This window comes from Pygoscelis adeliae, unplaced genomic scaffold, assembly GCF_000699105.1.
Source record: "Pygoscelis adeliae isolate BGI_AS28 unplaced genomic scaffold, ASM69910v1 Scaffold391, whole genome shotgun sequence".
Taxonomy (NCBI): Eukaryota; Metazoa; Chordata; class Aves; order Sphenisciformes; family Spheniscidae; genus Pygoscelis; species Pygoscelis adeliae.
Window position 1 is genome coordinate 421,190 of NW_008824108.1, and position 14,308 is coordinate 435,497.

Sequence of the window (14,308 nt, forward strand, 5' to 3'; positions counted from 1 at the left end):
CTGCCCTGCATGCACCACAATCTGTATTCATATAGGTTCCTGTTCTGTTACTCTTTGACTGAACTAGCTTTGGAGCTGCAGACCCCATGGAGTTAGGGGTTTGGCCACCAAGCTTAGTAACCCAGATGATTAACCATAGATTTTTACTATCGCTGGCTCAAATTGCATGATTTTTAAATAAATTCCCACTCTCCTCTGGTCTTTTATCTTAGCGGTCTGTACATATCAAAGCTGATATCACTGTACTTCTTGTAGCTTGGGAAGAGCCATGCTGGAATCAGAAAAGTCCCTAACTGCAAGTAGTGGAGGCCAGGAATGAGATGCCAAAGGAGGAGAACTAGCCAAAATCCATGGGCAATGCTCTCCCGTGCGGTGCTGTAATAGCCCTCAGATGTGTGCAGAGATAACCTGCCCTGGCACTTGGCTGAATTTCTGCACTAAGCCGGTGTTTTTGTAGATTTTTCACCCACAGTTCCTCAAAATCCTTTAGATGACAAGCACACATAAAAGTGGTTCTCATAAGTAGAAAGGCAAATCCTGGGTTTTAAAGGCAAGCTATATTTGGATACGCAGTGATAAAGTTCTTCATCTTTTGTCATGCATTCTTCTGGTGGGTGAAATCCATGGTGGGTAGAATTGCAGAAACAAGAAATTGGTTGGTTCTGCAACAAAAATATGAATGCATAGGCAGGTAGGTGGTTTTGAGAGTCTGCCTTTAGACAGACTTATTTGACCTGAAATAAAATTATTCCTTTATTATCGTATCCCTTTTAATAATTCCAATGGAAAACATATTTTGCAACAACAAAAAAAATGAAATGCTTTTGGAACATGTTGAAGTTTCAGAAGTCAAATGTTTCCTTTCCAAACCCTCCCTCCCCCTTTTCTTTTCTTAAGCCTTTTCCACTAAAAATATACACAATTTTCAACTGAAATGATAAGCCAAATCTGACCGCGGTACAGGAATGGTTTTGATCACCTTTATCGGGTAGTGTTTCTTAACAGTTATCCCCCCTGCATCCTTTTCCAAATAAAGAATTGGTTTATTTTAATACTGCCAAATATTTACCTATTTACTTATTTAAAATGTGCTATGTCACTGGATGGGGCAAATAATTGATCTACATCAGTGTTTGTATTCTTAAAAATCTCTCTGGAGTACTTCATTTTCAGTAAGCAAACAGTAGAGTTAGTGGGTAAATCTGTCTCATGTGGCTCTTTACATTTATTTAAACCACTGTGAAACAGAATTCAGATTTTTTGTTCGATTTCAGTTATATTTTGCAAAATGAAATACAATCAATAACATTTTTTACTGTGGCCATTTTAAACGAAAGCATATTTTTCAATAGAAAGTAAATCTCCTCAGGATGCTAAGCTTTGAAATATCACTTTGAAAAGTGATATTTGCTAGGACTTTCTTACTTCTGAAAGTGATCATATTTGTTTTAAAGTTTATTATAAGTTATACCTTGAGATGCAAATTTCAATCACAGCTTTGGAGATACATATATGTATCATTTCACTATAAAGACCAAGAAGATTTAGAGTAGTTGCATGACAGGTCTGATTATCAAGAGTGTTCTTATCTTGCCAATCCTTATTTAAAATAATCCCTTTCCTTCTTCATAGACGAGTATAATAAAGTGTATTTCAAACCTTTTTATTTCTCACGGACAGTAATCACCAAAAAAATCTCATCGCCTTCAAGGAAAAACAGGGCAGATTAGAGATACAGTTAACAACATAAGATGCACTGTTGACAATGTAATCTGAAAAAGAACCGTGAAAATTCGTTAAGTCAAACAAATAAGATTTGCTTTCATCACTGTATCACGCCATCAAACACAGAGAAACAAGAACTCCCTCAACTGTACTTTTATTCTTTCCAGTTTGTTTACAATAAGAATCTGTTCTAAAAATCTTGAGTCAAAACATCTCTTGTGAACATCTAGAGTATTTAGGCCTGATACATTTTAGAAAGTGCAGAGAATAGGAAGACATCTGTCTTGAATGGCTGAAAAGTCTCCTCCTAAATTCTGTAAATTCACACAATTGCAGCATACTATTTGTTATAAACCGCTGTTCTATTAGACAGGAGACGAGAAGAGACACAAGCGTGTCAAGATGACCTGAATGAGATTAAGATAAAATTAGCCTTATTGAGATTTTTTCTCTTCACATAAGTTAGGAAAAACTCTGCCATACTGAATGAGAATGACTATGCATACTTATGAACAAGAAACTACAGCTTATTGTCTCTAAAGATGCTTCAGAAGAGCTGCCTCATCCTCCCGCACTAATTTAGCATACTGAATAATTTCCTTAGAATGTGAGTATGGGCTTCAGAATTAAATAAAATTTATTTTTCATTAAGTTGCATGCCTAATTGGGGTGTTCCCCATGTTTAATACAAAAGCTTAGAATTTTAGTGGGGCTCCACTTCTGTTGGTTTTCTCTTATTTACTAGAAACTCAACTGACTGCAAGTATTCAGTATAAACAGGTCGAATCATATGTTAAAAGTTAAGCCAATTTAATTACATCTGAAGTCAGGTTATGCAGTAAGTTAATTATGAATATTTATTACTAAAATATTATCAATAGTGTCTTTGATTGGCACAAACATTATCACTTTAAATTAGTTACAGCCTGGATGAGGAAAAAATAGATATAACTCTTGTCGCATCTATAACATGACTCTGGGTCAGCTGAAGACTAATTAGGAAATGAAAATAAATAGCAGTCTAATATAAACCCAGTCCAAACAATGAAGAAGGAAAAAAATTCCCAGCAATAGACCTGTCAAACAGACGACAAAATATTGCTTGATATGGCTGTAGTTTGAGATAAAATCAAATCAACCACAAAACAATAGGAAGTCTGAGATAGAGTTTATCCCCTCAGACTGAAGTATTGATTGCATTAGCTATACAAGGCAATCCTTTGAGGGTGGGGAGAGAATGATAACACTCTATAGTATATGAATGAGCGATTGAAACATAAATGAATGTAAGCAGCAAATGAATTCCTGAAAAGGGCAGACTAAACAACATATGGAAATTTACACAATAAAAGCTCTCTCTCCAGTTTTTCAGGACACACTAAACAATGGAACAACCCCTTTTTAGACAGAAAGATGCTCCTGAATCACAAAAATACAATAAACTATCTGGTTATTAATCCTGAATCCTTTGTTCTTCTGCTTACTCGTTGTGTTGAAGGAAGCTTTAGCACTTTCCGTGACAACACAATGAATGGGGAAACAAAGCCTGCAGCAAATCTCATGGACTTTCCCCAATTTAGCTTATGTGTTTCATAAGCTTCCATCAGTTTCCAGTTAGAGAAAATGCTATGACTTGTTTTTAGTCATGCTTTTGAAAAGCTTCAATTATGAATTTCTGAGTGAGTTTACTTATTGCAATTTTATTTCCCTGCTGTCTGTCTAGCTCACAAAATAAGTTTGAAATAACATACGCTTCTTCCTCTGGAAATGACACTTATAAACAAGGATGGTATATTTAAGGTAGCAGGAAAACAATGATGAAAAAATATTTCTCCATTCTGCCTTATTTGTTTCAGACAAACTTTCTGCTAGAATTTATCTGTCAATAGCATACTTAAGTTTTTTTCTGGAGAGTTTATTGCCTGTTGCTTCAGGAATTATAACTAGACAGTAACTGGGTTGTATTAGCAGCTACAAATCTACTGCTGCTACTGAACTAGTGGAGTTACTGTCTTCATTTCTACAGTCTCTGCTCAGTTGGGGTTTGGGCTACTAGTGCTTTGTTGGAGAAGCTGCACGATTACCAAGGTTGTCTGTAGAGTTCATGAATGTATTTTTCCTGTAACAAACTGCTCATTTGTCCTTCTAGCTAAAATGATCAAGGATTTTTCTGTTGCTGAGGCACATACGACCCAGAAAATCTTATGAAAAGGCCACACAGATACAGTGCATATTGACAGCAGGTGTACTAACTAATTAGAAAGTGTATTTATTTAATGAGTGTTACGCACTTACCAACCATATGGTAATCAAAAACTCTTCTGGCACTATGAAGACAGGCTATCACAAACCCAGACGAAACATCAGCTGCCCTAACTAGAAACAGTAACATCTGGATTAGCGTACAGGGAAACTTAGTGCCTTTGAGGATTTGTCTTGATGAGGATAATATTGACATTGCCTTCATATCAGTATTATTTTTGTACCACCTACAATGTGCAATGTCAATGGCATCACACAGTGTGTTTGAATTAAAGCAAGCTGCAAACTTTTCAAAAGCCTATCTCCATATTTTAGAGATATTTATGTCTGCAGAAATGCTTCCATATTTATTTCCCTAGTAATCCACTTAATGTAATAGCATTCAAGAAGCTAAGAAGCATGATCTGCTTTAATGACCAAATCTGGAAATGCTTAGTCAGTTATTCAGACTGCAAGTGCAAAATAACCATCTTACCAGCTAAGGGTGAAATAAGCCTGGCTACTCACAAATCAAAAAACTTGTGCAAGTGCCCTTTGGTGAATGCTTCTATAATGTGTCTGGCAGATTTAACTTACTGCGGCATTATTTGCAAATCTCCATTATGATCCAAATCTACAGCTTTTCTATATTTCCCTGCCTCCTGCTTGCACAGAAAAACAGCCCTTTTCTGGTCATCCTTTCCTCTCCCTGCTTTCTGTCATCTATGCCATCTTCTCTGATCAGTTAGCATATTGCTCCATTCCTTTTGCCAGCTGAACTTGGGTGTAACACTTTGCTCTCTGCTTTCCCAGGGTTGTGATTTGATCAAGTAGTAATTGCTCCAAGTTTGCCCTTTCTTCAGGTTTGGATCCTTCCCCCTGCCCGACCCGACTGACTGCCTGTGCTGACCACCTTCCTCTGTCCATGTTCCTCGTTGCTGCGCAGGTCCTGGCACTGCCTGCCCTTCTCTCTGTATCTCCACCCGCCCGACACCCCTCTCTTCTCTGGCTCCTGGGGCTTTCAAGCTTCTCATCTTTTGCTCTTTTTCCTGCTGCTGAGAAGAATCTGCCTCTGGCTATTTTTATTCACTTTACCCTCTCGTGCATCACTTTTTTAGGAGAACTACAAGCAGATCAGAAGTAAAAGCAAATCAATAACTTGTCAGTGTTCTCTCAAAGGAAATACTGGTTGATCATTTTGCATTAGTTCCCACGTATCACTGATAAAGACTGAAAAAAAGACAAGCAAAAAGTATTCTGCTTTTCCATTTGTTGATGCCAGTAACACCGTGAAATTTTCTCGTAGGAACTAATGGGCCTTCCACTCACACACTCCAGCACACAGGCCACAGCTCGTTTCTGTAGAGGCAACATCTCCTGAAGCCCTAGGGTTGGCATCAAGAACAATGACACTTGTGCTTTGAAGCGTCCTAAGGGAGGAATAATGTGGCAGAGTGTGTGGAATAATTACCTCTAAAAAGTTATCTCTAAATGGGCTGCAGAATGGCTTTCATGCAAACCATGCACAGGGTTTTAAATGTCAGATAACTGAGCTACTTTTTCACCTCTCACGTCTATTACCCTTTAATTTAAGCACAAATATGAAGGAGATGTTGCACATGTTTGCTAGAGCCATGGTTTGGTAACACTCAGCCCAAGCCTAATGTCATTGCAATGGTTTGCTCTTTAATACATGTATAGTAGCTGCTTCAACACTCCTTATGCTGATGCAAATATAAAGAAAAATGAATGGAATAAATGATAAATGTGCATTTTAAACTAATTAGATTTTGGGATGTATCCAGTAATGTATGTTGTTTTGCCCCTGGATTAGAGGAAGTGCTCAGAGGAGAGAGGTGGTGATGGCCAAAAGCTGGATGGATTAGTGTCCTGTCCTGCTCCTGGACGTTAGGTGGAGAGAAGTGTACTGAATCCGCAGTGAGTTTTCCGGCTGAAGGAGGAAATGTGGCAAGGGACTGAAAAGTGCAAAAACTACATTGAAATACTCTGCCTGACACTGGCCTCTGCTGCAGGCTAGAAATATTCTCCAGTATTTCAAAAGGCTTGTTATTTTATTCCTGTTGCACTCCAGCATGCTGTTCTTAAGCATACAGAACCAATATTGCACTGAGTGCACCCAGCAGGAGGCAAAACCAAACAAAATAGACCGACTGTAACAGCCCTTCTCCTCCCTACCCAAACCCACTCATTTCAGCGCTCAGAGCAGTAACACATCACTTGGGTTGTAGGCACCACTTACTGAGCTGGCTTGTTTAAGAAGATGCCTGAGGAACAAAATGTGAAAACCTATACTCTGCTACCTGGAGAAAGATGAAATAGTGTGCTGGGGAATGTGTGAGTTAAAACGTGTGTATGAAGTAGTTCAAAAAAGAAAAAGTTATCTCTTTCTGTAAGGCATTGTGTTCAACAAACTGATTTCAGGAGTGTTATTACACAACGGGGTTTAGTCCCAGAAGGGCAAAGCTTAGTTGGGCTCTTTTTAAAATCTTACTTGAAAGTAATCTTGAGAAAATTTCAGTGAGCTGTAGTTTGATATTCCTACATGAAAGAAATAATGACCTACTTCATGCAAATTTCTATTTAAATCTGTGGATATGCTGGTGGGGTAAATTGCTGCTAACTTGAGATGATGGTTTAGAATTTGGTTTGCTGAAGACAGCCTTGCTCTTAAAATAATGCTGCTGGGGGGAAGGGAAACCATGGGTCATAGGAAACAAGGTGGAAAGCTCAGTTTTAGGAGTTTTGTTTTTCAACAGTTCTGAAGAGCAAAGAGTTTTAAGTAAGTTTAAATTTTTTTTAGTGGTCAGGATCCCACATAACTGAGGAATTTTAAAAAATTACATTTTTCACCGTTTGACTTTTTTTAAACAAACAAACAAACAAAGTTTGTTTTTATTTTCCCCTGTGCATTGGGGTTGCTAACTCACTGGATTGGAAAAGCCATATTTGCAGGAACTAGGCTGTTGCTTGGACTAGTCCTGATTCAGATTTCATTTCAGATGGCATAAATCAAAGCACCTGCACAGAGTCCAGAGAAGTTGTGTCAGAAAAAAGGGCTTTCAGGCTTAAAGCTTTCACAGAGTGGCTGTGAGCTGGTGCCATTTGATGATATTTAAGAATAGGACTGACAAAAATCTTAGGTGGAACAATTCTGTGGGGGGGTCAGCTGTCATCTTGCAGAAAACAGTTGAATTTGTTTTCCAGAACATTTCAGGTATTTGATTTGGATTTTTTTTTTAAATGACAGAATTTGCTATGCAAGTTTCTCCTACCTAATAATGAGGCTGTATTACAATACACCACAGAGCACTATTGTGGTAAAGTTCTTGGTTACATGAGCTCTCTCTCTTGTAAGGTAATATCAGAATTAGGAAAATGTGCTTGTATTTGATTCATTTAGAAGTTTGAACAAGCACATTACTTCAGTCTTGGCATTATTTAACAGGAAGAAGGTCACGTTATAGCAGCATATTCTTGCAGCAGAACTTTGCAGCATATTGTAATGAGTCACTATCAAAGGGCAGGCTTGGTCTTCCAGCAAAATCTTGCATTCTTGGAGATGTGCAAAGGGCTAATAGACATTATAAGAGCCATGTTTGATTTTGTTTAGTAATTTGATCTCTTTTAAATGGGAAAATCAAGGTCTTCTTGTTACTGTAATTGTTTTTAATACCTCCTGCTTGGTTTCTTCGTGAAATAGGTACCTTCCATAGACTGTTGTAGTTTCCAAGACACATACTCCCAAATTGATCTCCCACTTCAAAATAATTTATTGAGAGGATTCTTTCACCAAATCACACTCTGTCCACAGCCAAACTTTTCAATGTTTTGTGTTTCATCTGTTCTCTCTGCTGATGTAAAAACACAGCAGCTGGAAAAAATGTTTGATTTTGTTAGAAATATTTCTCACGGAAGAACTGGAGAATGGTTGAGGTTGGAGGGACCTCTGGAGGTCATCTTGTCCAACCTCCCTGCTCAAGCAGGGCCACCTAGAGCCAATTGCCCAGGACAATGACCAAATGGTTTCTCAGTACCTCCAAGCTTGGAGGCTCCACAACCTCCCTAGGCAACCTGTGCCGGTGCTCGGTCACCATCACAGTAAAAAAGTGATGTTCAAAGGGTACCTCCTGTGTTTCAGTTTGTGCCCATTGCCTCTGGTCCTGTCACTGGGCACTGCTGAAAAGAGCCTGGCTCCATCTTCTTTGCACCCTCCCTTCAGGTATTTATAGACGATGAGATCCCCCCTGAGTCTTCTCCAGGCTGAAGAGTACCAGCTCTCTCAGCCTTTCCTCATGAAAGACAAGAGATGCTCCAGTCCCTTAATCATCTTTGTGGCCCTTTGTTGAACCTTCTCGAGTATGTCCATGTCTCTCTCATACTGAAAAACCCAGAACTGGACCCAGTACTCCAGGTGTGGCCTCACCAGTGCTGAGTAGATGGGAAGGATCACCCCCCTCAACCTGCTGGCAATACTTTGTCTGATGCAGATGAGGATGCAATTGGCCTTCTTTGCTTCAAGGGCACACTGCTGGCTCATGTTCAACTTGGTGTCCACCAGTCGACAGCTGCTTTCCAGCCAGGCAACCCCCAGCCTGTACTGGTGCATGGGCTTGTTCCTTCCCAGGTACAGGACTTGGCACTTCCCCTTGTTGAACTTCATGAGGTTCCTGTCAGCCCATTTCTCCAGCCTGTTGAGGTCCATCTGGATGGCAGCACACCCATGTGGTATACCAGCCACTCGTCCCAGTTTTGTACCATCAGCAAACTTGCTGAGGGTGCACTCTGTCCCATCATCCAGACCATTATCAAAGATGTTGAATAGGATTGGACCCAGCATTGACCCCCGGGGTACACTGCCATTCACTGGCCTCCAGCTAGATTTTGTGCCACAGATACTATGCTCTGGGCTCAGCCATTCAGCCAGATTTCAACCCACCTCAGAAATTATATGAAAGAAATTACATGAAAGAAATTATATGAAATCTCTGCTTGTGATTCAGTACTCTTAAAAGTTAAAAGGTTGTCTTTCCAGTGTGCAGTTCCCATTTTAAATTACTATTATTACCAAGCAATATGTGCTCATGCCAGATTTTCTCCATATCTCCTTTTTTTTTTCCATCCTGGTACTGACAAAATACCATTTAATGACCATCTGTCAGGGAAATCAATGCTTTTATGTTTAGTTTTGTAAATTGATTTTGGGATATATACCTGATGAAAGACCAGATATTCTTTCACATACAAAAGTTAAGTCCCTGGTATTTTGTGGGAATTGCCATTGCAGAGGGAGACATAGTACATGAGAGAGGGAGGAAGAGGGAGGGACAATGTGAACTCCACCAGTGCTTTTAAGAGGAAAAGATAGTCAGGATGGTCAGGACCTGGCAGCAAAAGGCCTGGAAGAGCCTCAGCATCCCTTTTCTTGCTCAGATAACTGGCTCCAAAAATATGCAGCCACTTCATCAGTAAGGAATAGAGGCAGTGATGGGGTGGGGTATGGGTGATAGCCCCCCTGTTTTTTTTACCCCTCAGCAGTGAGGGGGACCCAGATTCATCCCATGTTTGATGGCTGTGTTGGCCAGGCTGTGTCTTCTCTGGCAGTCTGTGTGAGCCTGTACGTTTTCAGCTGGGCAGGACCTCTCAGGGGTCCCAGGCCGAAATGAGCCTGTTGGCATGGCCTCTGTGGATGTGTCAGTGAGGCTTTCCTAGTCACTGGGATTTGTTTTTCTCTCCCTGTCCCTTTCCTGGAGGCCAGCTAATTTCCTTCTGGCTGCTGCTGGCTACATTTTTGGACTGTTATTTTTCTGGGATTTTTTTCTTTTTTCTTAGTACTATTATTGTGTTAATATTTTTAATTGCATTAACTTTTTATAAATGCTCCAGCTTTTCCTCAGTGGGAGTCAGACTTCTGAAACAATTGCTTTCATTGAATAGAAGTTAAATGAAGCAGGATTGAACAGAAGTTAAATGAAGCAAGATCCTAAATGGACATTTTGAAGGTGCAGCTTGACTTCCAAACATTTGGGGAAGGCAGAATTGGCAAATGCTTGTTGTGTGAAAATGTTTCTGTTCTGTTTCCTTCATCTTCTACTCTAAAAGTTTGCTAAGAATTGTAAGAAGTCTGCTTCTTTTTTATGCACAGCTCTGTGTCTATCACTTCCCTCCTGTGTGGAAATGATCCTCTTTTACCTTTTCCTTTTTTCCTAATGGCAGAACTTAAAAAGAAGGTGGCATAGTTAACTCTTTCCAAGTCTATATGTTCTTGCTGAAAACCAGTTAATTGGTTTTCCATTTCCTTCACATTCCCACAGTTCATGGCCATGCAGTCAGCTCTGCTTGGTGCCTGGCAAACTAATTAACATAGCTACATTAATGTGTATCTAAAGTTTCTTTGCAATTCACATTATTAGAGCAGGTGTGAAAACTCTTCTGAGCATCGAGTAAGACCTTCATGTTTTGTTACCTGGTGTGTAGATGAGTAGAAGTCTGTAGTATTTTTAATATCAGAATAACATTTTATTTTACAGTTTACTGTGACAGACAAGAGAACGTAATATCTTTGTAAAGTAGAAGGTAATATTCTCCGACTTCCCAGAAGTAAATCTTCTATACTAGTATATTTTCTTACACATCAAAACATAGTTTGATGACTCAGCAGTTTACTGTAAGATAAACAGAAAAGCAAATTGTTCTGAACCAAAAATACATACCTATATAACCATTTTTAATGCATTTGATGCATCTTAGTTGAATCAAAAATGAAACACTAAGTTGATATTCAGTATTACTATTTTTACTAATTATTTTTCCCCAGATATTTTGAATAACACTAATACACAACCATATGTGTTGCTTTAAATATGAAATTAAACATGAACTGAAGAACTTGCAATTCAGATATGTATTGCCTTTTTATTCTCTTTAACTCAGAATAGCTTTTTGCAAAATTATTGCAGCTATAACATGTTTTTATGGAATGCCTCTACAACAGTTACAATGTCTCGTTGTTTTTGTAGGGTCAAAATATAGATTCTTTGTTGTTCAGTGTTGATTTGCACAAGCATCAATGTGGAGGAGAAAGCAGATAAAATAAGGATGGCAATAAATAGAAATCATTTTAATACCAAAAAAGGCACAGCTATGTTATATTTAGAATCACAGATTATCCTACCTTTTTGGAGTGATGCCGTTAGTTTAGGAGGCTTTACGTATGACGAATGAGTGTTGAGGCAAAGCATCTGATTGCAGGCTGATGGCACAAATTCCATGCTGGTCCTCTGCTCTTTGCCGATCCTCTGCCGTGCCTGTGACCTTTTTTCACCCATCCCCAAAATCTCCCCAAAGAGTTCTGGCATTTTCTCTTCCTTGCCTGATTGAACAGCGTGATGGGTTTGTGAGGAATGTATGTCTGACATATACACATGACAGCACAAAAAGTGAGGAGAGGAAATCTGAATAAGTAGGCTGCTTGACCAAAGGGCTAAAATCACATCTTGAGAGGCAATGAACTGGGGGCAAGGAATAGACAAAAACAACTGTTGTGGTTACGGCCATGCAACAGTCTTACTTTCCTCCTGTCAGTAAGATGAAAACATTGCCCATCCTTATGACAGAAGGATAAAGGATAATGGAATCTGGCTGACGTAATACCCTTGTGTCTCTCTATGCCTGGGATTTTTTTTCTGTGTAATTGCAATTGGACATGTTGTCCATCAGAAAAAGGAAGTCTTACCTAAGATACATGTGAGCCCTGGGAAAATTCCAGAAACCAGCCTTTAGCTTCTTTAACGTGATACTTATTTTTTCATTTACATCCCTTCACCTTTAGCTGCAAAGGTAAAAGGAATTTGAAATGCAAAGGATGCACCAAGCTGTAGCAATCTCTTCCAGGACTGTATATTCAGAGTAAGGGACATGGACATTGAGCCATAGCATTTTTACTATCTTATAGATACCTCCCAAGGTAGATTTCATCAAATAACTTTAACTACCTGCTCATAAATATCTTTTCTCTATGCAGGCAAGTGAAAAGGAGAAAAGGAGGCATCTTGAACAGACAAAAAAGGCAGCATTTAATTTTTTAAGTAATGCACCCCAGGTGCAGAGATGTCCAAGTGGCTCTGCATGACATACCCATCTTGGGGCAACATAGCTACAGTGACTGTGGGGACTCTGGCTCAGCTCAGCACTACCCTGAGGATCCATGTACTGCATTTCTGTGTGAAACAGTGTTTCCCAAACTATAGCAGCAGATGTTACATGACCTTTCTTTCCTCATGTGTATGTAGTGCTATATAGTCTTTCACAACCTGATTACTTGCTATTTTCCTACAGGGCCACTGCTGCAGGTATGGGGTAAGGCTTGGTGAGTGAGTCATGCCAGCACAGTGAAAGAACCGCTGCTGGTACTCAGTTGCCTCAGTCTCTCTCAACTTGGAAAGGTGTGTAATGAATGAGGAGAAGGACTGAAGGCACAGGAAGGACAGTCATTCTGCATCTTCTTCCCCCAGAATGAGCTCTTATTTACTTTAACGAGTAGATGTGAACAATACAGATCTCGTTCTTCCAGCATTAAAATTGAATTAAAATGCTCTTAATTTAGAAGCATGTTCTAAAGGCAACAATAAAAACTTTTTTCAAGCTCTGCTAAGCTTTATTCTGATTCCCCGTAGTGCTGTGGGAGGCCAGTAAAGAGACCAGACTTTCCAGTTACATCCTATTTGTGGAGCCTTGCGCACAATGTTCTAAGAGGAATGTGCTACAAAACAGCACAGGATAATAATGTGACTCAAACATCTTTATGCTTTCCTCAACTCTTTAAAACACGTCTTGAGAAGAGATAAAGGAACATATGAGCATATCTGAAAAGGGGCTGCAACTCATTCTGCATGATGGATCATTTATAAAGTGCACCTAGGGAGACGAGAGGTCTGTCGGGGCTTTTCTTTGTTGTAGCGTATCACTGCCTGGGGAATACAGGCTCAATTGTCCTGGTAAAATAAAGCTATGTCTACATTGCAAACACATCATTAAGACAATGTTCATCAGGAAAGGAAGCAAAATTTCATAATGCACAGAAAGTTTGCCTGTTACAGCTCTGGAGTATATAAAATGTCATCTGCCATTCTGTGTGGGATTTACTGTGCTGACAGAGGAATTGTACGAAATGACCCTAAAATCTTGTAAGCAAACAGGCCAGATAGATGGTTAAAGCTCCCAGGCTTATAGCTTTTGTTTAAGGGTCAGCTGACATGTCCCTTTTTCTGAGCTGGAAGCAAAGTGAGTGATTCCAGCACAGGCTACAACTTCTCTACTCCTGTTCTTGCTTAAGCACTGCTTTACTGCTCCAGATGTCACAAGGATTTTGGCAGGGTGGGTCCCAATAGGCCAGAAGGTGAAGTCCTGTGCATGCATCAGCAGCCACGGCCAGCCACAGGCTACCCACACTCGCCAGTCTCACAGCCTGGCCCTACCTGGGTGAGATTTCCTCTGCCTCTAGTTTTTAAAAAAGGATGAGGAAGGGCATTCCCAACTGTCTTTTGCCAGGACATGAGACAATGAAAAACTTCACTGTAAGAAGTTACTTGTTATGGAAAAGTTACCGATATCTGAAGCCCTTTTGTCTGAAGGGGGCAGCTGAGTGTTGTCACTGGTCGCCAAAATGTGCTTTAAAATACGCACAAACCCATTAGCTAGTTTAGATGTAAAATTAGAGCCTAACAAAGGAGGGAATGACCACATCTGATGATAGCAGATAAACTTGCCCTAGGGAAAGGTATCATCTTCTGTTACTTAAAAGTGAGCAGAGCATCTGGAGGTGATCTACCACACTTCCGTATAGCTCAGTTAGCTGAAAGTATCAATAAAGGAAAGCACGGGTATTATTGCAGTGTAGTATGCAATAGGAATAGGACTGAACTGGAGACTTCAGAAGCTCTTTCCGTATAGGCTGAGGCAGGTTTTATATCTTTTGCTGTGCATGAGAAGAAATGGGTGAGATGTGGAGAGGGATGGGGTGAGTCAGTGCAGAGCTGAAGAAGAGAGGTTTGAATGTGGCAATGAACGATGCAGCCCACAGCCTGAATTGGACAGGCTGAGTGTGAGCAGTTGGCACAAGCGGCCGAACACACAGGACAGGTATAAGGGACGGTGGGATTGGTACCGCTGCAAGTGTGGGGCTGAAGCTGGGGGGCTCCCCAGCTTCAAGTGCCCCGGTCCTTCCAAGTTCTCTGGCCTGGCCAGCTGGGCACTCAGGACAGGCACTCGCCCAGGGCTTTGCTCCTGTGTTTGCTGTGTCCCTGAGGCACTGCCAGCCCTGACT